The sequence below is a fragment of the Elaeis guineensis genome, chromosome 15, assembly GCF_000442705.2.
Source record: "Elaeis guineensis isolate ETL-2024a chromosome 15, EG11, whole genome shotgun sequence".
Classification (NCBI taxonomy): domain Eukaryota; kingdom Viridiplantae; phylum Streptophyta; class Magnoliopsida; order Arecales; family Arecaceae; genus Elaeis; species Elaeis guineensis.
The window spans coordinates 35969249-35995993 of record NC_026007.2 but is presented as its reverse complement, the minus strand read 5'-3'; the positions used below and the strand labels follow the sequence as shown (position 1 = coordinate 35995993).

At 34.7% G+C, this 26745-nt stretch overlaps 1 long non-coding RNA gene across 2 annotated transcripts; it reads right to left on the bottom strand.

Annotated features, from left to right (window-relative positions):
• Positions 1–479: 479 nt before the first annotated feature.
• Positions 480–24971, bottom strand: LOC105035189 (uncharacterized). 2 transcript variants are annotated; one of them, XR_012137076.1, is made up of 5 exons: positions 24747–24971; positions 23676–23774; positions 1509–1595; positions 808–950; positions 480–700 (listed from the first exon to the last, which is right to left on the bottom strand). It is a non-coding gene; the product is annotated as an uncharacterized lncRNA (long non-coding RNA). The 2 variants fall into 2 exon arrangements; XR_012137075.1 differs by lacking the exon at positions 1509–1595 and having other exon boundaries at positions 24747–24963.
• Between the last annotated feature and the right edge of the window lie 1774 nt (positions 24972–26745).

Genomic DNA, 26745 nt, shown 5'->3' with positions numbered 1-26745 from the left:
AATATTTTAATCTAGTATTCTATTGCGGTATTTGAAAAATAAAATTTTAAAATATACATGCATAGCCCAAACCTTAAATTCTAACATTTGTATGGATCTTTTCCGACATTTGCAAAGTCTTGTAGTTTTTGCTAGTACTTACAAATGTTTGAAAAAACTATCTACAATGGCTATTTTTTAAAATATTATTTTTTTCAGCATTTCTTAATGTAAAAGATTTGTTGCTTTTGGGGATATTTTATCATGATTTTTGTCAGCATTTAGAAATGTTAAGAAAGACACATATAATAGAATTTTTATTGATATTTTGCCACATTTAAAAATATGGGCTTTTAGTATTTATTGTGGTCTTTCATAAGATATTTTCATGGCAACTTTAATGATATTTAAATCTATGAAAAATGTTCTATAAAAAATTCATATTGTTTTTTTGAGAATACATTTTTTGATCTATCATTGATATCTACAAGAATAAAATATATAACAAAAGCTGAATTTATTAACTGAAACAAAGGAGGTTTGTTTACATGCTAAATAACATACATGAACAAACGTAGTCATAACAACCATACTGAAGGTTCACCAAAAAAAAACCATACAGAAGAAGTTCCTTATTGAAACAAACAAAATTTATTTATGCTCAATGTCCATGCTTGGTAATTGCAAATGATTTCTTCTACTAATCTTTAGCAACTGCCACCTGCAAAAATAAAAGAATGCATAATTAGCTTATGATACATAGGTATTTTATTTGTCACAAAAAATAAATTCATATAAATATATAAATAGTTCTTGTTAGTATTATACCTAAGTTGAAGACTAGGCAATCAAGTATCCGACTGCATTCATAATTCTTTTTAGTCGATCTCATGGTCCTGTTAAAGGCTTTCAAGGTACACATGCCATATGAACTTGTACTTCTCAAAATTAACATCCAAGTACATCCTTTCCTACCATGGTGAATGGATCTTTACTTAGTAAAATTCCTCGTGCAACAGGTTTGTGAGGAAACTTATAGCCTTTCAAGACAACATCACTTCTAATCTATAATATTTGTCAAGAAATAAAATAAATCAAATGCTAAAAAAGCTTAATTGATTGCAAATATATCTATATGAACTAAAAAAAAATTAAAGATTAACAAGTATTTAGCTTACCTCAATAGGAATAGAACATTATAACTTTATCTTTTTTGAAATATGCTACACCTAATAGACAAATCATTTCAATTTTGAAAAAAAAAGAAAGACATAAATGGACTTGGGTTACATCTGAGTATATATAGAATATGGCTTTAAAGTTAAAAATGAAGTTGTTGAGTAGTTAGAGGAATTAACATTATAGATATGTATGTGTATTAAGTAATTGTCTAATCCACTTGTTCATTTTGTCATAACTGACATGCATATAGCATATTTGTATGAGCATAAAAATCAAATTAAAGAAGCTTATAGGATTTTAGAAAATAAGACTAATAAGAATACAAAAAATAAAGTGTAACTAAATACCAGGCGGGATGTAGCAACATGGTGATTTGAAGAAGATGAGTAATTTTGTGTCGGTGTCTTGTCATTATCACTAGAGGCATCAATATCCTATATGAAATAAGGAGTTAAGATTCATCTATACATTCAAATTAGAAAATATTTGCTAAAAGTAAATATATTTGTCTAATATGAGAAGTTGTGGCATGTTTGTCAGTCTCAGTCTATCTGCCTTTCATACATTCAACCCATGCTTTTAAATCTTCTAACTAGACCTTCACATCAGTATTTTCTTATCGAACAAATTATAACTTTTCTTTAAGTTCACGAACCTCATTTGCAGTATCTATTTACATCTTTGCACTTTCTATAGAACTAAAATTTTTGTCCTAAAGACCAGCAAGACAAACATCCAATTTGTATGTCCTAACATGACCATGTTTCTCCTTACAAAAGACTTGAGAGAATATATCATTTGGAGTGATATAATCCTGGAAGTTTGATTGCAGATTGGTAGGCCTTTCAACCTCAGCCCATATTGATGGTCATATAAATTTTAATTAGTAAATTAATAAATTAAATAAGATAATTTCTTTATTATCGCACTATATACAAACAATTTTCTCTACTGATTCCAAATCTGCAGGGATCCCATCTGTGTCTATGTGTTTCAGTGAAAACTTCAGGTCTTGTTACTTCCAATCAGCCATTTTTTTTTCACAACATACAATTAACAAAGAAAATAATATTAATAAAATAATTATGGGTATGAAAATAATAATTATGAAAAGATAATTTGCATGATGGGATTCATTTTCAAGGAGGTCTTATATGAAAGGATAATTTTTTGTTATAATTTTTCTTTAATCTACTTTTGATAAAAAATTCTTTATTCACTGCACATATTAGCAAACTTGAAAAAAAGTAGATGCCTTCTCAGTCCTTGTACAGTGAGTAACTGATGGATCATGAAATGTTGCTATTTTTCATGCTGAAGAGGTGATAGAGTAAATCTAATATTTTTTTTTTACATATAAAACTAATGTTTAAGTGTTTTAGGAAACTTCTTCCATAAAGATGAAACTCTCAGTATGAGCAAAAGATACTCTATTTTTTTTTTTATGAAGCAGAGGGTTATACCATCCCATTTTATTAATGAAAGAATATTTACAGAAGGAGGGTAATGGATCAAGCTAAGAAAGCTTGTTTCCATGCCTAAAGTTGCAAAGAGAATTGAAAGAATAGTGCCCTATAAGCCAATCGTATGGAAATGCGATGGCATTTTTCTTTATTATGTTCCTACTCATTTGCATGACATTAGTTATTTTATTTATATGAGGTATTATATTTTATCATTTACTGCATCATTTTTATATGATTATGATAAACCCCATAAATTAGGACAATGATTTTAGGACCATGATGAGATCATGCCAGTGAGATCTAAAATCTTGATAGTCTCAATCTAAAATATTTTCAGTCATTGGATCATCGAGTCGAAGATCAATGATTCCGATAAGGCTAGTACATCCTTTGTATGCTTAATAGAGAGGGTAGTTGATCTCACAACCACTTGTGTGATGACACTAATACAAGGATGTAGGTGCTTATTGAAGAAAAAATCGACTTTTTCCTTGTAGGATCGTCCAGATCTAATGAGATCTGGGGCGAAATATTTCAAAAAATTATCCTTCGATATTTTAGATCTAAGATCTATTAGATCTAATTCCTATTATCTGATATTAAATCTAAAATTAAATCTGAAAATATGAGGAATAGAGAAATACCTCTAGGGTAACTAGATTACCCTGTAGATGATCGCAGCAATGCCCGAGGTTCTAAAATAGCCATGCAGTCGTCTGGCCTCTACCGGTATCCACTCAAGCAGGATCTGGATCATCTTCTTCTCGCAAATCTTTGCTCTAAAAATCAGATCTGGATCTGATCTGGAAGATCTTTAAAAGATCTTCTGAAGCTGGAGCAGCAGCTTATCGATAAATCTCTGCAGCCTTCTAATCAAAGAGCCACCACACCTTGGACAAGTATCAGATGGATGCCCAACCTCTTGGACGTGAAGAGGGGAGGGAGAGGAGCAGAGGGGGCATAGAGAAGTGGAGGGGATTCAGGCTTTTGCTAGTTATTAAGCAGAGTCTCTAAACCCTAGGCGCAGACAGGATTTAAATAGACCCTGCTGTGCCATGCAGTGCCACATCATTCGATCAATCAGAAAATTTCAATTAATTCTGAAAAAATTTTGATTGGTGGAGTGATGTCATCTGATCATATCAGATAAGAATCTCCATAATCCCTCCTACTGTTGGCGCCAACACTGGATAAGCACAGTGAGATTGGCGCCCCACAGTCCAAGTTGATCAAGGGATCAGAGTCCTCATCTCATGGAACTCTATCCTTATCCACTTGGGGCGCACGCCCAATCTGAATATGGCATCCACTTTGAGGCACAATTTAACAGGAGGACACTTCACAAAAAATCTCCAATGACCTCTTGCCAAGTGACCTTCAGTCCAAGGTCCATGGGTCAACGTTTGACCAATGTCCTAAAACAGAAATGGCAGGTGACAAGAATTAACAGGTGTTGTCTTAAATTTATCTCATGAATTAAAACAAGTCCTTTCTGAGATAGACTGGCTCCAGTCAGACTGTGAGAAACCTTCTCAAGATTCTCTGGGTGAGTCAAATCACATTTGACTCAGTCAAGATAGAAAAGATTACACGAGGAGAAAGTTAGGCTCAATCGTGTGCTAGCATAATTTTTTTGAACCTAATTGGATCTAAACCAAATCAATCGAACTGGACTAGCTCAATTGATGACATCTAGACCCTAACACTTATTTGTGTGATCCAGTTAGGTTCATTTCCGTATGGTAATGAAACATGTCGTGATCTCATCATCGACATCATCGAAACTCCTTTCGATGGATCAGAACTCTTCTGATTCAGACAATTAGAATGATCGATCATCAAGATCATTTTAATTGCTTCCAAAATCCATCAGTGACACCTAGCAGTATATGGTGATAACCCATCAGAAATTAAGACGAACCTCTCGGTGTAGCTACCTATGTGATTGAGTTCTTCTATCATGAGTCTCGATTGAATTAGGGTTAAGGTGAACTCGTCAAACCCAACATCAGTTATATGAATCAATCAATCGATTTGAGTCTGATGTGAAACCCCAATAAAAATTTTTTTTTCATTATTTCACTCTGCCATGGCCATAGGCTTAAGGACTCGATCTTTCGATCATCATAGGACTACTCTTATCTATCGAGGTTGATAGATCCCATCTTGGTGCAATCTGGTTCTTACAATGAATATGCTACAGCCAACATATACCTCAGGGTTCCGAATGGCTAGAAGATTGAGTTGTGGTATAGTCAAACTATAACACACTCAAAGTGAACTGTCGATGTACCTCAGGTCAAAAAACTAGACACACAGCTGCAGCATCTAGCTGGTCATCGATGAGAAGGTAGATTTTTTTATGACTGCTCGAGGTGATCACGCTCAGTACTCTCATTCTCAATGAATACCTGTACTCTCGTTCTGGTGTCTCTACACCGTAGACTCAAGACACATCTATCCTAAAGAAGCGATCGTACACCAATCTTCCAGATCGATCACCATCCTCATGATGATCCTATGGTCAAGCGCTATTTATGAGTTAGTTATGTAAATTCATGCCTTAAATTTTTAACTCTTGAAAATATGAATTAATATTCCTACTAACTCAAAGGATGTATCACAGACATAATGTATACAATGTGATAGTAGAATAATCCTTTTATTTATTTATAGTTAAAATTATAAATTTGCCCTTAGATTTGTACAGGAATGTGTCAGCCAATCTAGCATCTAGGGCATACATCTAACAAACTCCCACTTGATCTAATGCCAATTGGCTATATATCTAAGTCCCATCTTCTCAAGGTGGGCTTCGATCTTCTGCTGGCCTAATGGCTTTGTCAGTGGGTCTGCCACATTGTCTGTGGAGTCGACTCTCTTAATCTTGACATAACCTTTTTCGAGGTAATCACGGATCAGATGGAATCGCCGCTCGATACGCTTGGACTTCTGGTGAGATCTTGGCTCCTTAGCTAGAGCTATGGTGCCATTATTGTCACAGTAAAGAGGGATGGCATCCGATGACATCACTCCAAGCTCTGCGGCAAACTTCTTGTACCAGAATGCCTCCTTCGTAGCTTCCGATGCAGCAATATACTCTGCCTCCATAGTGGAATCAGCAATCACCGTCTGCTTGGAACTCTTCTAGCTAACTGCACCACCATTGCAAATGAACAGACTTTCAGATGTTGACTTTCGATCATCTATATCAGACATAAAGTCTGAGTCTGTAAATCCCTGAACCTGGAGTTCTCCATTCCCAAAGACTAGAAACATATCCTTAGTCCTTCTCAAGAACTTAAGGATACATTTCACAAAAGTCCAGTGCTCTTCGCCTGAATTCGACTGATATCTGCTTGTGATACTCACAGCATGGGCTATATCAGGTCGTGTACATAGCATGGCATACATGAGGCTTCCTACTGTCAAAGCATAAGGAATCTTGCTCATGCATTCAATCTCTTCAGGTGTGCTAGGGCACATCTTCTTGGAGAGATGAATGCCATGTCTAAAAGGTACTAAACCTCTTTTGGAGTTTTCCATGCTAAACCTTTTTAGCACATCCTCTATGTACATCTTCTGTGAGACTTCCGGCATCCTATTTGGTCTATCTCTATAGATCTTAATATCCAGTATAAAAGATGCCTCTCCTAGATCTTTCATAGAGAACTCCTTAGACAACCATATTTTGACTGAAGTCAACATGAAAATATCATTCCCAATCAGGAGGATGTCATCTACGTACAGTACGAGGAAGACAACTGCACTCCCACTGACCTTCTTGAACACACATGGTTCCTCCTCGTTCTTGATGAAACCAAACATTTTGATCACATCATTGAAACAAGTATTCCAGCTCCGAGATGCTTACTTAAGTCCATAAATGGACCTTTGCAGCTTGCAGATCTTGTGATCATCATCACTGGATGTGAAACCAAGCGGCTGTTCCATATAGATATCTTCCTCAAGATATCCATTTAAGAACACCGTTTTCACGTCCATCTGCCATATTTCAAAATCGAAATAGGTTGCAACAGCAAACAATGTGCGGATGGATTTTAACATGGCTACGGATGAAAAGGTATCTTGATAGTCAATGTCTTCGCGCTGACTATAATCTTTTGCTACGAGCCTAGCCTTGAATATCTCCACATTCCCATCTGCACCTATCTTTCTCATGAAGATCTATTTACACCTAATAGGTACAATACCTTCAGGTGGATCTACCAAGGTCCAGACTTGGTTTGAGTGCATCGAGTCAATTTCTGATCTCATTGCCTCTAATTATTTCTCGGAGTCGATATCTGATATCGTCTCATCATAGGTCTTGGGGTTATCACCATGAGTCTCATTTTTCATGAGAAACATTTTCTGTACTTCCTCTTGTATAGTACCTAAGTACCTTTCAGGAGGATGAAAAACTCTAATCGATCTACGAGGTGGAAGAGATTGTATTAGGACTGGTTCTAATTGATTGGGTTCCTCAGGTTCTTTAGCTCGTTGCTCTTAAGAGACATTCTCCTTGAGCTTAATTATTCTTCCGATGCCACCATCTTGAATAAACTGTTTTTCAATAAAAATAGCATGTCGATTCACAATCACATTGTGATCTTTCGGAATATAGAAATAGTATCCTAATGACTCTTTAGGATATCCTATGGACCGAGCTCTAAAAGACCTAAACTCTAACTTGTCCGCTTGCTGTCTCTTGACAAGAGCCGAACAACCCCAAATTCTGAGATGACTTAGACTTGGCTTCTTACCATGCCATATCTCATATGGTGTGGTAGGAATGGTTTTAGAGGGAACCCTATTCAATACATATATTGCTGTCATGAGACAATGTCCCCAAAAAAATTCAGGGAGGTCTGTGAAGCTCATCATGGAACAGATCATATCTAATAGGGTCTGGTTCCTCCGTTCTGAAACCCCGTTGAGTTGTGGCGTTCCAAGTAGAGTCTATTGAGAGACTATGCCATTGTCCTTAAGATAGTCTAGAAACTTCCGACTAAGGTATTCACCTCCTCGATCTGATCGAAGAACCTTAATGAACTTTCATGTTTGTTTTTCTACCTCATATCTGAATTCTTTGAACTTTTCAAAGGCTTCAGACTTGTGTTTCATTAGAAACAGATACCCGTACCTAGACATATCATCGGTGAAGGTAATGAAGTAGACATAGTTGCCTCTAGCAGGCATATCAAATGGGCCGCACACATCTGTATGTACTAGGGTAAATAGGTCTGGGGCCCTTTCCCTATGTCCTGTAAAAGGGAGCTTGGTCATTTTGCCTTGAAGACATGATTCACAAACTGGATATGACTTGAAAGTCAACAGACTCAATAGCCCAAATTTCTCCAATTTGTTAACCCTGTCTTCCGCTATATGACCTACCCTTAAGTGCCACAGATACCTATCATTTAGACTATCTCTAGGCTTTTTTAATTCTCATGGCATTCACATTTTGCTCGATATGAAATACAGATACATCAATATGTAGCTGATAGAGACCATTAATAAGAAAATCATTTGTAACTTTATTATTTTCATAAAATATGTTACAATGGTTCTTATGAAAGCTAATCACATAGCCTTCTTGTGTTAAACATGAAACAAAAATCAAATTCCTGCTTGCTGCAGGCACATAATAACAATCTCTAAGAACTAAATCTAATCCTAACGGTAATCGCAGAGGGTAGGTTCCCACGACCATAGCAGCAACTCTTGCTCCATTTTCGATGCGTAGGATCATATCCCCATCTCTCAGCTTCCTGCTCTCCTCAAGATCCTGCATAGAAGTGTACAAATGAGCACTAGAACCAGAGTCAAGTACCCAACTGGATGCAGAGGAAACCGTAAGATTAGATTCTATAACGAGCATTCCTCCAGAAGGACCATTCTTCTTGTTCTTCAGGATAGCCAAGTACTAAGGACAGTTACGCTTCCAATGGCCGTTTGAATTGCAATAGACATATTTTTCCTTTTCAGCAGCCTTCTTCTTCGATTTCATCTTCTTCTTCTTCCCATCCACCTTCTGCTTCTTCGCGGACTTCTTCTTCTTTCCAAAAGATTTTCTCTTAGAAAAAGTCCACTCCACAGTAAGGACTGAGACTTTTGAACCCTTCAAAGAAAGCTCAGCCGTAACCAATATGTTCATTAACTCAGCCAAGGTATACTGCATCTATGCATATGGAAGTTCATGATGAACTGACCATATGCATCAGATAAGAACTGAAGGATCACATTAATCTGAAAATTCCTATCTAAGATGATATCGAGCTTCTCAAGCTCCTCAAGGTCCTTGATCATTGACAAACAATGATCTTGGACTGACTGCCCATCATGTATTTTAGCCTTAAAAAGCCTTTGGCAGACTTGATACTTGGCTGTGCGACTTTCTTCACCAAACAACTCTTATAGGTGAGCCAACATTTGGTAGGTAGTGATAATGTTCTCATGCTGGTGCTGCAAGTCATCAGACATAGCACCCAATATATAGTACTTGGCTTTATTATCGTCATCCATCCACTTTTTCAGAGACGCTCTCTGTTCAGCAGTCGGACGTGCTGATTGTGGCAGGTGGGTCCTGGTCCAAGACATGAATCAGTTTCTCGAAATCTAGAATAATTCTGTAGTTCCTCAACCAGTCCTTGAAATTAGGTCCAGTCAATCTATGGGTGTCTAGTATTTTGGTCAGGGGGTTGGACGCAAACATATTTCCTATAGAGAGTCAAAAGTTTATAGTTAGATTTTGTAATCAGACTTAACCAATTTGTTTAGGAATTTTATTTTTAAACAAATTAGGCTCCCACTATTTTCTCAGATCTCTACACTCCCTAGGTAGAGATGTAAAAATTTTCGTGATTAGTGATTTCTAGTGGGTGGTGCGATCTCACCGACTGGCTCACCATCTCACCTAACAGTTATTGATAATGGGTCAATCGATGAGTGGACAACTCTTGTCCAATGATTCTCTAATTATGGTGCACCCAAAACTTGATCTCTAATTTATGAAGCTCACCGTGCTTGGAATATTGCTCCAATTTTTAGTTAAGTCAGACCCACCATTTGCATGAATTAGATTCCTGATTGGATCCCTCACCGTATCCGAAATATTGAGCACAACCCATCTTCTAATCCGTAGCATCTAATGCCTAATGGATATGGTTGCGTCTTTCTGGTGCAACTGAGCCACTGTAACCAGCCGAGAACAATCAACCCCAGAAAGGACCCACACATCCACAATGGTGGAAGACCTTAGACTTAATGTTTTCTTAGGAAGATTTGATTTAGGTCTCATTAAACTTGACTTGACATAGTCATAACAATTATGACTAACCTAGTGACATGGGTTAGCTCGAATTGTTAGCCACCTCAAATCAGAACTGGATCGACACATATGACCAGATAAGTGAGACCGATGGGAAGGATATGCCATTAACTTGACAAGAACGCATTCGAGTCGAGTAGCTCCTAATTAAAAATCAGTCGATCGCATCTGCCCAACTTACCTTAAACACCAAATTGTCGAACCAGAATCAATTGGGTTAGTCTACAATCCAGGCTCTAACCACTGAGCCAAATTAGGTCTTAATTTGATCGAGTCACATCTAAATGTGATTCGACCTTGACCTAGACTTAATCTATTAGGCTGGTCAATTATTAGCTTTTATGATCCCACCTAACTAACTTTTGATTCGGTTTGATCAACCACTAGACTTAATTGAGCTACCCAAGTCCGAACCCAATTTTATGAAAATGGCTTAGATCTGAAATTCTCAATTTTAGACCTAATTTGATTTCATAAGCTTTATTCATTAATTAAATCTTGGGTTCATAAATAAAACATGTAAATAAATCCTAGGATTTCAAGATCTAGGATTTTGCAGAAAAGTAAATTTTGATTTCTGATTAAGCATGAACGCGCAGCACCCCTACACGCCATAAGAACACCCCATTGAATGAGAGAAGAGGGTCTTAAACCCTACTTTATTCTTATGACCGGATGGCTATGAGGAACACCTTAATCAGAAATATTAATTTAACTACAAAACTAATTAGATCTAAGTTACATATCACATATATAATTTCAGATCTAACTTATACATACTTTGCATACATCTCATGTATTAAAATCTGATCTAATTAGCATGCTTTCAGATCTGATACATCACATATAACATCTGAAAAATAAAATTTAAATTGAACTATTCAATATAAAATCTATTCTAGACAGTTACTAGAACAATTCTACAACTAGTCTAGACATGCAACAGATCAATCTTATGTATTAATTAAAATTTTATTTTTTATTTTCTGATCTGAATATAATATTTATAACATCAAAAAAATAGAGAATAAATTAGATCTAATTTATATTTTAATTACATTAAAATATAAAACTATAAGACTATTCATAGATCAAATTACTCCTAGTCTAGTCATACATCTCATACATATTAGATCTACTTAGATTTAATTTTATTTTTTTTTAATTTTAGATCCTATCATATCTGATTGACATCTGAAATCCATTAATATCAGATAAATAAAAATAAAAATCAGATCTAAATTAGATCTGAAATAGAGCCATCAACTTGGCTCTGATACCAATTGAAAGAAAAACTGACTTTTTTCTTGTAGGATCTTCCAGATCTAATGAGATCTGGGATGAAATATTTTAAAAAATTATCCTACGATATTTTAGATCTAAGATCTATTAGATCTAATTCCTATTATCTGATATTAAATCTAAAATTAAATCTGAAAATATAAGGAATAGAGAAATACCTCTAGAGTAACTAGATTACCCTGTAGATGATCGCAGCAATGTCCAAAGTTCGAAAATAGCCATGCAGTCGCTTGGCCTCTACCGGTATCTACTTGAGTAAGATCTGGATCATCTTCTCCTCGCGAATCTTTGCTCCAAAAATTAGATCTGGATCTGATCTAGAAGATCTTCAAAAGATCTTCTGAAGCTGGAGTAGTAGCTTATCGACAAATCTCTGCAGCCTTCTAATCAAAAAGCCACCATGCCTTAGACAAGCACCAGATAGATGCCCAACCTCTTGGATGTAAAGAGGGGAGGGAGAGGAGCAGATGGGGCATGGAGAAGTGGAGGGAATTCAAGCTTTTACTGGTTATTGAGCAGAGTCTCTAAACCCTAGGCGCAGATAGGGTTTAAATAGATCCTGTTGCACCATACAATGCCACATCATTCAACCAATCAAAAAATTCTAATTAATTCTGAAAAAAATTTGATTGGTGGAGTGATATCATCTGATCATATCAAATAAGAATCCCTACAATCTCTCTTACTGTTGGCGCCAACACTAGATAAGCACAGTGAGATTGGTGCCCCACAGTCCAAGTTGATCAAGGGATCAGAGTCCTCATCTCATGGGACTCTATCTTTATCCACTTGGGGCGCACGCCCAATCTGAATATGGCACCACTTTAAGTCCCAATTTAGTAAGTGGACACTCTACAAAAAATCTCCAATGACCTCTTGCCAAGTGACCTTCAGTCCAAGGTCCATGAGTTAACGTTTGACCAATGTCCTAAAATGAAAATGACAGGTGACAGAAATTAGCAGGTGTTATCTTAAATTTATCTCATGAATTAAGACAAATCTTTTCTGAGCTGGACTGGCTCCAGTCAGACTGTGAGAAACCTTCTCAAAGTTCTCTGGGTGAGTCAAATCACATTTGGCTCAGTCGAGATAGAAAAGATTACACGAGAAGAAAGTTAAGCTCAATCGTGTGCTAGCACGATTTTCTTAAACTTAATTGGATCTAATCCAAATCAATCGAACTAGACTAGCTCAATTAATGACATCTAGACCCTAACTCTTATTTGTGTGATCCAGTTAGGTTCATTTTCGTATGGTAATGAGATGTGTCGTGATCTCATCATCGACATCATCGAAACTCCTTTCGATGGACCAGAACTCTTCTGATTCAGACAATTAGAATGATCGATCATCAAGATCATTCTAATTGCTTCCAAAATCCATCAGTGATACCTAACAGTATATGGTGGCAATCCATCAGAAATAAAGACGAACCTCTCGGTGCAGCTACCTGTGTGATTGAGTTCTTCTATCATGAGTCTCGACTGAATTAGGGTTAAGGTGAACTCGTCAAACCCAACATCAGTCATATGAATCAATCGATCGATCCGAGTCCGATATGAAACCCTAATGAAAAACTCTTTTCTATTATTTCACTCTACCATGGTCATGGGCTTAAGGACTCGATCTTTCGATCATCATAGGACTACTCCTCTTATCTACCGAGGTTGATAGATCCCATCTTGGTGTAATCTAGTTCCTACAATGAATATGTTACAGCCAACATACACCTCAGGATTCTGAATAGCTAGAAGATCGAGTTATGATGTAGTCAAACTATAACACACTCAAGGTGAACTGTCGATGTACCTCAGATCAAAGAACTAGACACACAGCTGCAGCATCGAGCTAGTCATCGATGAGAAGGTAGATTTCCTTATGATTGCTCAAGGTGGTCACGCTCAGTACTCTCATTCTCAATGAATACCTGTACTCTCGCTCTGGTGTCTCTACACTATAGACTCACGACACATCTACTCTAAGAAAGCGATCGTACACCAACCTTCCGGATCGATCACCATCCTCGTGATGATCCTATGGTCAGGAACTGTTTATGAGTTAGTTATGTAAATTCATGCTTTAAATTTTTAACTCTTGAAAATATGAATTAACATTCCTACTAACTCAAAGGATATATCACAGACATAATGTACACAATGTGATAGTAGAGTAACCCTTTTATTTATTTATAGTCAAAATTATAAATTTGTCCCTAGATTTGTACAGGAATGTGTCAGCCAATTTGGCATCTAGGGCACACATCTAACATTTATTAGAGAATAAGTTTACTGAACAGACCCGCAAAAGAACATCTGATGAAGCCTTACAGCATGTCAGCAGATGGTCTTTAGTGGGAGTGGTGCATGTGATCCTTTGACCTGAGATCACCATGGTACCTTGTGTGCATAGACCTTTACTTTGGTTTATTTTCTAGCACACCACTTTGAGATATGTGTGAGATATTCTGGATATGGCAAAGTATGCATGAAGGTTGTGAGTGATCAACAAGGAATCGGTCACTTTTTATAAGAGGAGAGAACATCCTATGTGATCTCATGGGATAGTGACTCTAGAAGTCTCTAGCCAAAGCAGAGATGAATGGTAGAAATAGTTTTTACTGGTTCATCAACTAAGTCATCATCATTGGATCGACATACATATGGTTAGGTATTTGGATTTGACATATTTTTATATCCATGGCCTTTCTGGGATGTTGTGTGATCGAAAGATTGAATTCTATGGTAACTCACCATGGAAGGATTGAATTTTATCAAATTCTAAATCTTCTAAGTAGTCATGATACATTGCTAGATGTCAATCTTGATTTGTGAATTCGATAGAATTAAAAGAGTTTAATTCTAAAATCAATTAGGAAGAATCCTAATTGATTGGGATTCTTGAGTTGACCTAATCTAATCGAATTAGGATTTCGTCGAGAGTTTGGGTCCACTGTTGGCTAGATTTAGAACCCAATGGATCATACACAATAAAAATTTGATTTTAGTCCAATCAATTTGAATTTATTATAAATTTAATGGGTTAATTAAATTACTAGCACATGAATTAACCCAAGTTCCCAATTGGGTTCAGTGCAAAGGTGTTTGTGCTAATCTAATCTTGTTGCCTTGACCTAATGTGATTAAGTTTGAATTATTTAATTAATTTTATCTGATTTTGTGGAAGTGTTTCACGTGGAACCAACCTCCTTCATGCCAAAAAGCCATGCTCATATTAAGTGTCATGCCCAACATAAATTATAATGAGAAGGAAGAGTCCTTCTCATCTACTCCTCTTAATTTTATTACTATATTCCACATGTTCCAGATTTTTTGTGCGCCATCTAATGGAGCTACGGGATGTGTGGACGTGGAAGAGGAGGAGTCCTTCTCTTAGAAGGAACTCCACACCAATTTATTTTGGATGCCTTCTTTATTTTGGGCGTTGAAGTGGAAGAGTCCACTTCACTTAGGACTCTTAATTTCCTTAATATTCCATGCATTTTCTTCACCCCACACGCCATCTAATGGCTTCTAGGATAATATTGGCACAGAAGTAGAGTCCTACTTGAAGGCTCTTCCACACCCAAAAACTTCTATATAAAAATTAAACCTTTATGGGAAGTAATGGGACATCACTTGGAATGTTGCTGTGCCAAACATTGATTCCTCTCTTAAAACCTCTTACTTCTTACACGCCTATTTTTTTGGGACCCGAGAAGGCAGAGTCCTTCTCCTCCTAGTCTTCCTCACACGTCATTTTAATATGGTGATTTAATTTCAACATGTGGAAGAGTTGGGATGCCAAAAGTTGGCATCCCTTGGAGATTACATGGTGCCCCTTTATTTCTTATTTAAAGGGGGCGCTAAACCTTGTTTAATCATCCCATTTTTGTTGAGATGAAGCATGAGAATGAGGAGGAAAATGGTGGGAAAAAGTTTGAAAAAGATAAAGAAAAAGAGGAAGAAAAATAAAAAGGAAGAGAGGAAGAAAAAAAGAAAGTATGAGATACTTGTCCTAAAATCAGATTGTTCATGTGTTGAACATTAAATCTGATTAGAGTGTGGTTTGATACTTTGGAAAAGGATTTCTAAAGTAATCCTAGTAAAGGTCATGAAGGCATACAAGTAATAGTGTATTAAGTTCTTGCGAAGAACTATCGATAGCGCACTTAGGAAGAAGGCTGCAGCACCATGACGAGTTGAGAAGGGCCCTGATCAATCCTGTGTGGATTATCGTTGGAGGGCTTCTGCTTTGGAGTCTCATGGAGATCTCAAAATCACTAGTTCGTGATCTTCATAGTGGTATATGACTTTTGATCTTCTCTTCATATACATATTTTTGTTATTTGATTGTAATCGTCAAGGGGTTCCTAGGATTTTTGAGTTTTGATGGATGAATTTAACTGTTAAACTTAGTTTTCATTATTGTATGCATGTTAAAAATTTTTGAAATCTATATTCTGCCACGTCACCAGAACCCAACAATGGTATAAGAGCCACCATTGATTTATTCAATCAAATTTTATGTTATTCATGTGATATAGATTAGATCTAGTTCGAACTATGTCAAAATCAGTTTTTCTGATTAATATTTCGTTGATGATTTTGATACATTTTTATTTTTGATAAAGTGTTATTAATTTATGATCGAACCTTGGATATAAAATTTCATAGTTTATAGACTTGTGTGACAAGTTTAATTTAAATCCTATTATCTATTTTTTGATGAAATTGAAATTCAGTGCATGTGATGTGCGAAGGTCTTAAAATGCTGCATATGGATGTACATTGCCAAGAATTAAGATTTTTTGCATTTGATGTACTTACTTAAGATTCAAGGCCAGACCACCATGTTATCAGAGACTCACCATTGTGGGTCAACCATCTTGGTTGTTGCTCGAGGCATGCATGGGGTCGAAAAATTTTTGTTCATGAAAAGGATGCATCAGATATCAATTAGGATTTTTGCCGATGGATTGATTTAACTATAATTTATTGTTCTAATGTGATTAGAATTTAATGATTATAAATTAAATCAAAATCATTATTCTAATTTGATTAGAAGCTAAGTTTAATTTTAGTTAATCAAATTTATCATTTATCTAATTTGATTAAAGTTTGAGTTATGGGTGACCAAATCTGAGTTAACCTAATTAAATTAGGTTTAACCTAAGAATTGATCAAATCAACTTAAATATATAATAAATAGTTAACTTAAAAGTTAAAAATTGGATCAAGTATTGAACCCAAATCGAAAACCCTAGATGGGTCCTATGTCTATATTTTTGAACATCATAATTGACATGTATTTGAATGATATCACAATTGAAATAACATGAGTTATTTGTTATAATATTTTATAATTATTATGAAATATTATGTTGATTTGTTATGGACTATGAAATATCTATGTGATGGATATATATATGAATGCTTACCTATTAGTTGATTATATAATGCATTTGCAAGAGTTGTAATAAGGGCTGGGCGTTCCTGATGCATTATATTATCAGCTATCCCTCTCTTTTCTATATTCTCAACTGTTGATTGAAATTTTTACATAATGATATAAAATTATAGAAAAAAATTATTTAAGAATAGATTGAAATTATTTTATTTTTTTTTAAATAAAAGATCGAGCACTCATGGTTGTCTTCATGGTGATGAAGACTAGACTACCAGGCTTTTAGAGAGCAGAGGCACATTAAGATTGACCATTAGATGGTTCAATCTATAATGCACCTAAGGTTAGACCCAAAGATCCTCCTGTGGCTCGGATGATTTTTTCAAAAGTCCATAACTATTTATTTTCCTTAATATGCTCTTACATGCTGGTAGTTAATATTTGAATTAACATTACATATGATGTATGATTAAATATTTAGGATGTGCATGAGACCTAAGTCTCTCAGTTAAATTATATTAAGTCTTAATGGCGAAGTGTTAAGAACACTTCCCATGCCTTTCTTCATACTAAGTCACTATTATGTCAAGAACCATAGTAGGTTTGTTGTGCTATCCATAAGGCTTGCTGTGAGGACTGGCTTAATACTGTCTTGATGCATAATGAAGCTAATTGCATTTGGCTCATACTAAGTTAATAGAGTATATCAAGAACTGTAATGAGTTTGTTGTGCTATCCACAAGGCTTGCTATAGTGATTGGTATGATGTTGATCTAGTGATGCTTATGGCATATTCTGGTAGTACTGTCTTGTTATGCTATCCATAAGGGTAGTATTATTCATGTATGACCATATAGAATTGAAGGATATGACTTAACTAGAATGCTATAGTTTGTTGTGCTATCCACAAAACTATAAGTATTTTAAAGGCAAAAATTATGTTGAGAATTGCATGAGATGCAATTAATAAAGAGTTACTTACCTTTGAACTCATAGGAGCTTGTTATGCTATCTACAAGATTTTTTATAAGGAATTGAGATCTCAATCCCACTAAAAAACTTTATGATAAGATTCTTCGATTTCATACTTGAAGGCTATGAAATTTGTTAAAATAGTGGGAGACACAATTAGATAAAAATCCTCGTCTAACTTGTGCATATCATCATGAGTAGTCCTATTTATGTTTATATATATACATTTGCATCTTTACATTCACTGCTTAGGATATTTTTAAATTGATCGAATGTCATGAAATAGTTGAGGAATAGAAAGTAAAGAATGTCTTTACTATAGGTATCTAATATCATTACAACATTTATGAGCAATAAATTGTAAGAATTATCTTGCAAGTATGAAACAATAGTAAGATGCAAAAGTTGCATCTGCTAATAATTTGTATATGATATAAATTAATTATCGTTGAGTATTTTAGCTTTAAAATTTTTAGGTATATGATACCTAATATAAGTTTCTCTTATACAAAGTATTTGTTGGACTTATAAAACTGAGGTGAGGTGACTACTTGCCTTTTAGCACTGATGGATAGTCTATTCACGCTAAAGCTATAGAAATCTATTTATTTAGAAACTAGTAGATCATTATTTATCAGAAATAATATTTCAATTCTTATGTTATTATAACATAGATTGAAATTAATGTTAAGAGTGAAAATTTACTCTCCTTTTGATAAATTTTATAGTTATGATCTTATGTTTCTGTCACTCAATGATATTCTTCATGTTGATGAGGATAAGAAATAAATATGTGATGGTCACATATCTTAGGACAAGCAAGGTATTAGGTCTTGAACATATGGATGTTCAAAAGGCTAATAATATCTCGACCCATAAATGGACACTTCATATATGATATGATGTGTTCTCTAAAATGCTTCACAAATATTTTGATTCTCTTTCTGGAGATATGTCCTAGAAATTGCTATATGAATTAGATACTGTAAAAATCTATTACGAGCACTCCATATGAGATATGAAAAGGACAAAAGGTAGGTTGCCCACTTATGTAAAAAATATTAATGTACATAAGTTTGTGCTAGAACAGATTTTTATAAGTTTATAGGTTATCTTAATATGATAGTATGTGATACTATTTCTACCACCTTACTTGACAAAAGGTGTTTTGTCAATAGGTATGCCATTTTTTAGAAAAAAAAAATTTCTAAAAGGGGACAGTGAGAGGATAATTGAACTTGAGAAGTTCAAGACCTATAAACTATCCTATCTTAACCAATGGAGTGTTCACAAGTTAATCCTCAATCAGATGTGCCCAATGATAAGGCACGACCATGATACACACCTTCTCACCGAAAGATCAATCTGAGTATATAATATACCACTCAAAATATGGGTTTGTCATTGTGAATGGCAGTACACCATACATCATTGTAAATGATGTTTTTACTTGATCCATTCGGAGATTGTTATGAGTAGAGACTCTGACAATTGGCCTGAAACCATGACATCCCAAATGGACTCCCTGTACATCAATCAAGTGTGGACTATGGTTGAAGCACCTATAGGTATAACCCAATAGGTTGCTATTAGGGATGCCTATTCAAAATTTTACTATTGCCATACACCATCTAGAGAAGTTGTCTCTAGTGGGAGGGCAAATACTTTTATGAATTCAGGTAGTTTATGAGGAGTGGGTACTTTTATTTTGATGGGATAATCAAAATGTTTGACTTTATCAGATATAGATGAACCATGTGTGTGTACAAGAAGATAAGAGGAAGTTTTACTAACTTCTTGATTATGTATGTGTGGTGATATACAGCTTATTGGAAAGGAAGTCCCGATATTGCACTCAATCAATGGCTTGCTTATCATAGAAGTTTTTCATGGAGTAGACTTGAGATTAGCATCCAATTTTTGGCATCTATAGGGATAGATGTTAGTGAATGCAGGGCATGTCCCAGTCTAGGTACATAAAATTTATGCTGAAAGAATTCACAATGAATGAGTGTAAAGGTGTTTACTTACCCATACATTCAATGTACCAAGCCTAATGAGATTTATGCCTTGTGCATAATCATTAATTTCAGACAGATCCATGATAGGATCTTTTGAAAACTATGAAAAATATTTTCAAAGTACTTAAGAAGTATTAGAGGAGCAATGAATTGGAAAGGTTCGAAACAGCATACTGTATTTGTTTTCAATTAAATGTTGTTAGTAAAGATTGCTTAGGAAAGGTGCCTGATGAAGGGTTCAACATTAAGTTGGATGTCATCTCACTGAGTACCCACGCACATCCTAGGCACTTTCACCTCATTCATGATATGATTATAAATAAGTTAATATTAAAGAACAGTATAATAGGACCAGTTCACTAAGCCTTACACAGCAGCAGAATAATCGCCACCCTGATTGTATAGACATCAGGTATTGAGGCGATTGGCTTTAGTGCAAGTGAAAGATTGAAAGAATAGTATCCTACAAGCCAACCGTATGGAGATGCAATGGGATTCTTTTTTATTATCTTCCTACTCATTTGTATGACATTAGTTATTTTATTTATATAAGGTATTATGTTTTATCATTTGCTACATCATTTTTATATGATTATGATAAACCCCATAGATTATGATGACAATGATTTTAGGGCCACGATGAGATTATGCCAGTGAGACCTAAAATCTTGATAATTTCAATCTAAAATATTTCCAGTCGTTAGATCATCAAGTCGAAGATCGATAATTCTGATAAGATTTGTACATCCTTTATATGCTCGATAGAGAGGATGGTTGATCTCACAACCACTTGTATGGTGACACTAATACAAAGATGTAGGTGCTCATTAGAGAATGAGTTCACTGAACAGATTCGTAAAAGAACATCTGATGGAGCCTTACAGCATGTCAGCAAATGGTTCTTCAATCAGAATGGTGCATGTGATCCTTTGATCTAAGATCACCATGGTACCTTACGTACATGGATCCTTACTTTGGTTTATTCCCTAGCAGACCACTTTGAGATGTGTGTGAGATATTCTGGGTATGGCAAAGTGTGCATGAAGGTTGTGAGTGATCAACGAAAAATCAGTCACTCCTTGTAAGAGGAGAGAATATCCTATGTGATCTCATGGGATGGTGACTCTAGAGTCTCTGACCAGAGTATGGATGAATGGTAGAAATAGTTTCTATTGGTTCATCAATCGAGTCATCATCATTGGATCGAGATACATATGGTTAGATATTTGAGTTTGACATATTTTCACATCCATAGTCTTTCCGAGATGTTATGTGATCGAAGGATTAAATTGCACGGTAACTTACCACGGAAGAATAATTTTGATATTTTTATCAAATTTTAAATCTTTTGGATAGTCATAACATATTGTTAGACGTCAATCTTAACTTATAGATTTGACAAAATTAAAAGAGTTTAATTTTAAAATCAATTAGAAAGAGTCATAGTTGATTGAGACTCTTGAGCTAATCTAATCCAATCAGATTAGGATTTCATCAAGATTTTGGGTCCACTGCTTGCTAGATTTGAAACTTAATGGGTTACACACAATAGAAATTTGATCTTGATCCAATCAATTTGAATTTATTAAAAATTCAATGGGTTAATTAAATTGCTAGCATATGAATTAATCCAAATTCCCAATTGGGTTCAATATAAAGATGTTTGTGCTAACTTAGTCTTGTTGCCTTAACTTAATGTGATTAGGTTTGAACTATTTAATTAATTAATTGATTTTATCTGATTTTGTAGAAGTATTCCATTGGAACCAACCTCCTCTACGCCAAAAAGCCATGCTCATATTAAGTGTCATGCCCAAAATAAATTATGATGAGAAGGAAGAGTCCTTTTCACCTACTCTTAATTTTATTATTATATTCCACATGTTTCAATTTTTTTGTACACCATCTGATGGAGCTATGGGATGTGTGGGTGTGGAAGAGGAAAAAGAGTCCTTCTCTTGGAAGGAACTCCATGCCAATTTATTTTGGATGCCTCCTTTATTTTGGGCAATGAAGTGGAAGAGTCCACTTCACTTGGGACTCTCAATTTCCTTAATATTCCATGCATTTTCTTCACCCCACATGCCATCTGATGGCTTTTGGGATAATGTTGGCATAGAAGTGGAGGAGTCCTTCTACTTGAAAGCTCTTCTACATCCAAAAACTTCTATATAAAAATTAAACCTTTATGGGAAGTAATGGGACGTCGCTTGGGATTTTGCTGTGCCAAACATTGATTCCTCTCTTAAAACCTCTTAATTCTTACACGCCTATTTTTTTGGGACCTGAGAAGGAAAAGTCCTTCTACTCCTAGTCTTCCTCAGACACTATTTTAATATGGTGATTTTATTTCAACATGTGGAGGAGTTGGGATGCCAAAAGTTGGCATCCCTTGGAGATTACATGGCACCCCTTTATTTCCTGTTTAAAGGGGGTGCTAAACCTTGTTTAATCATCCCATTTTTGCTGAGATGAGGTGTGAGAATGAGGAGGAAAATGGTGGAAAAAAGTCTAAAAAAGATAAAGAAAAAGAGAAAGAAAAATAGAAAGGAAGAGAGGAAGAAAAAAGGAAAGTATGAGATACTTGTCCTAAAATCAGATTGTTCATATGTGAAACATAAAATCTGATTAGAGTGTGGTTTGATACTTTGGGAAAGAATTTTTAGAGTGGTCCTAGTGGAGGTCATGAAGGCATACAAACAATGATGTATCAAGTTCTTGCGAAGGACTATCGACAATGCACTTAGGAAGAAGGCTGCAGCACCATGACGAGTTGGAAAAGACCCTGATTAATCCTGTGTGAATCACCGTTGGAGGACTTTTGCTTTGAAGTTTCATGGAGATCTCAAAATTACCAGTTCGTGGTCTTCATGGTGGTATATGACTTCTGATCTTCTCCTCATATGCATGTTTTTGTTATTTGATTGTAATCGTCAAGGGGTTCTTAGGATTTTTGAGTTCTAGTGGATAAGTTTAATTGTTAAACTTAGTTTTCATTATTGTATGCATGTTAAAAATTTTTGAAATCTATTTTCTGCGGCATCACCAGAACCCAATAGGGAATGTAGTTACGTTTTATTGTTTTCAGGTTCCGTGAATACCGATTTTCAAATATAGGTTTTCAGATTTTTAGATACAGGTTTTCAAAATTTCAAATTTTCATATGCAGTTACAGATTTTCAGAATCTCAGATATAGACTTCACAGATTTTTAGATTTTCAAACACAGATTTTCAGAATTTCAAACTTTTAGATACAGTTACAGGTTTTCAAATTTTCAGATATAGGCTGAATAGATTTTCAGATTTTCTTAGTATGCCTTTAATTTCTGCTATGTTCTTCATCCAAAATGAACCAAGGCTTTGCAAAAGATACCTTTTACTTTGACTAGCATTCATTTGAGATTGAATGGATAGCTATGTGATTAGATGTTATGTGTTGGAGTGCTCGATGGTTCTATGGTCTACAGACTACAATCAGTAGATTTTTAAGCCACCCACTTAGGAAAAAGAAAATTCTAGCTAAATTTGGAGATTGCTGGTTATTTAACAAGCTATTATCTCCAGGGCATTTCGTTCATGGCTAGAAACTAGAAAGAACTCTCAAGGAGATAAGAGGTTTCTTATGTTAATTGGTGCCTCACAACGAAAGCAAAATGAAATGGGATGTATGAACCAATGTTGCTGCAAGGGAATGAGTCAAAGGCAGAAAGGATGGTTCCAGCTTTGTATGAACCAATGACATGACATGACAATATTGTTTTCGATGCTTTCTAATGTATTCTTCAAGATTCATGAGTTCTAAATGCAAGACCTTGAAAACCTACATATTATTCATCCATAATCAGCAAAATAAATATTCTCAAAATAGTGATTATAATCAACAAAATAAATATTCTCAAAATTCATAAGTTCTAGAAGCAAGATCTTGAAAACCTACATCCTATTCATTTATAATCAGCAAATCAAATGTTCTCAAAATAGTGATTATAGTATCGTAATATAGGGCAAAAACTTACCATTCTTGCTTTGATCTGTGCAAAGCTTCTCGATCCTGCAGAGTGTCCCATCTTTTGTATATTACGACTAGTCTTGTTTCGTTCACTTTGTATCTGCATCTGTTTGTGAAATCAAAATGATTCACACACATGTATAATACACCATATAGAATAGAACATTACATTTATAATTTATCTTTGATGCCTCACTATTCCAAATGTCAATAAGTTGGTGCCATTGATCTAGAATTTAATAGTTAATTTCTAATTCTAAAAGAGTACAAACAGTATGTAATAAATTTTGGACTATCAAAGATTCATATTCAATAAGTCATATTAAGCCTATTGAACAATAAAATGTATCATGCGTGTACATCAAACACAAACAGATTTTGATGTCCATAGCTACTGCCAACTATTAAAAACACAGAATTTAGAGAAATATTTCTTTATTTTCTTTGATTCTTAAATATAATGACTGATCAAAAGTGAAGAAATTATTTTTTAGCTAATTACAAGTTCAAAGTACACCAACCACCTTAACAAAAAAAAAATGGTTTCTATGGCTTCGAGCACAACTCCTAACCAACATTTCAAAACACCTACTCCTATGTCACAAAGCTAATGTTCAGAAAGTAAGGAAAAGGATATATTATACTGTAGCCTTGAGTCTCCTTCTCTCTCATCCTGTGGTAGCTGGCGCCGTTTGGCCCTTGGAGTTGAATAGCATGAGAAAGGCTTTGTTCATGCATCATGGATTTGGTATCATTTTCATATTATCATGAGAACAGAACTCTCAGAAATTGAAAATTTAGCAGCCCAAAGATGAATCCTTCTGATCAAAAATCCCCAAACCCCACAAAATATCATGCTTCTACCCAAATTAATCCCTCAAAACTTGAAGAGAATAACTCACACCACCACAACTTGCACAAAATCTCGAGAAAAAACCCCAATCAGAACCTAAGAAAACCCTCCGATCTCCCTCATGTACTCTCCTTCCCCACGGATCTCCAAGAAAGAGAATGAAATGAAAAGAAAAAGAAGTGGAAAGAAAAAAGAATGATCAATCTATATGGGAAAAGCTCTTACCTTTCAATTTTTTTGTGTCTTTCTTTTGTTTTCATTGAATTTTCCAATGATTTCCCTCGACTTTTCCTCTATTTTTGCCTTCCTCAGAGTCTCAATCTGGAGGGAGGCTTCCCCGACTTTTCCTTTGTTTCTCCCATCGGGTGGGAGGCATGGAGTGGCCGAACAGGGAAGTTTGGACGATGGCCAGGGCTTTGCATAAGAGTTTAAATCACAATATTATCAATCAATTTAGAAATGGATGCAATTTTTTCCTTAATGGTTAAGACAGAAGTTATGTCATTTAAAGTCTTGGTTCAAAACTTCATATATTTTTTTATGCATATATTTTTACTAAAATTTATAAAATATATATTATATTTTATTTATAAAATATATATAATCTATCTAATAGGCCAATCTCAAACTTATGCCAAATCTGAATGAATATTAATTTTAAATTCCATACCTATTCCAAACCCAATATGCTATATGGGTTTTATTATAATTTGGAATAGATCGGATATCTGAAACAAATCTATCTAACTGATTTTATTAATTTTTTGTTAGATTAAATGACATACTAATTAATGGTAGGAATAGAGATATAAAATTTTTTTTGTCGCCTATGTTTTTAAGATTAGCTAATATTAATATGTACTTATAGCTGCCACTTTAATTTTATATTGATTAAATATAGAATTTCTCATTTATTACCTTATTAATCAATAATATCTATGAACTTATATTTGGTATTTCATTATAAATGTGAGAAGATATAATTGCCCAGCATTTACCAAAATATGGCTAAATTAATACCACGAAAAGATTTATACTTAGCATTTTATCATAAATATGGGGTAAGATCTATTTTCTCAGTATTTTCAAAAATATGGCTAAATTAATATCGTGAAAAAATTTATACCTAGTATTTTATCACAAATATGGCATAAGATTTAATTTCCCAACAAACATGACTAAGCATCGTGAAAAAAATTTATACCTAGCATTTTATCATAAATGCAGGGCAAAATCTAGTGTTTACTATTTTTTTTCAAAAATATAGCTAAATTAGTGTCACAAAAAATAAAATTTTTTGTAGTGACTTAATTAAAATTATGATGAATCCCATAGATTAGGATAATGATTTTAGGACCATGATGAAATCATACCAGTGAGATCTAAAATCTTGATAGCCCATTCTAAAATTTTTACAATCGTAGGATTATTGAGTCAGAGATCAATGATATTGGTAAGACTGACATATCCTATGTATGCTCAATGAAGAAGATGATTAATCTGATAGTCACTTATGTGGAGATACTAATATAAGGATGTAGATGCTTACTAGAGAATGAGTTCACTAAACTGATCCATAAAGAGAACATCTGATAGAGTCTTACAAGTATATCAAAAGATAGTTCTTTGGTGAGAGTGGTGCAAGTGATCTTTAGATCTGAGGTCACCATGGTACCTTATGTATATAGATCTATACTTTGGTTCATACCCCAACATGATGAAGAAAATTTATGGTAGTGCTGAAGGAACCAGATCTAGGATTTCAGGATTAGATCTTGAAATTTTTTCAAGATCAGACAGCGGAAGATCAAAATAAATCAAAAATTTATCTTATAATATCAGAGAATTTCTAGATCTAAGATCTTATTACATGATTATTACATGGCATTAAATCAAAAATTAAAATATAAAAAATAAGAACAACATGTTGATCATATCAATATGTTTCTATACTACATCTAATGTATGTAAAATATAATAGATCAGATCTATTACCTTGCAAGTTAGATATTCTAACTTTGCTGATCTTGGCTTGAGGATGATGTTGCGAGCTGCACATACGTTCGGCCTCTAGAAGTCGTCCACACGAGTCCACGAATCACGATCAGAAGTTTTGATCTAGAAAATCAGTACAGTATGCTAGTATTGCGTTGATCCTTCTTCGATGGTCGATCAGATGCCTCCTTCTTCTTGATTTGAACTCTTCTAAAGATGAAAAGTAGGA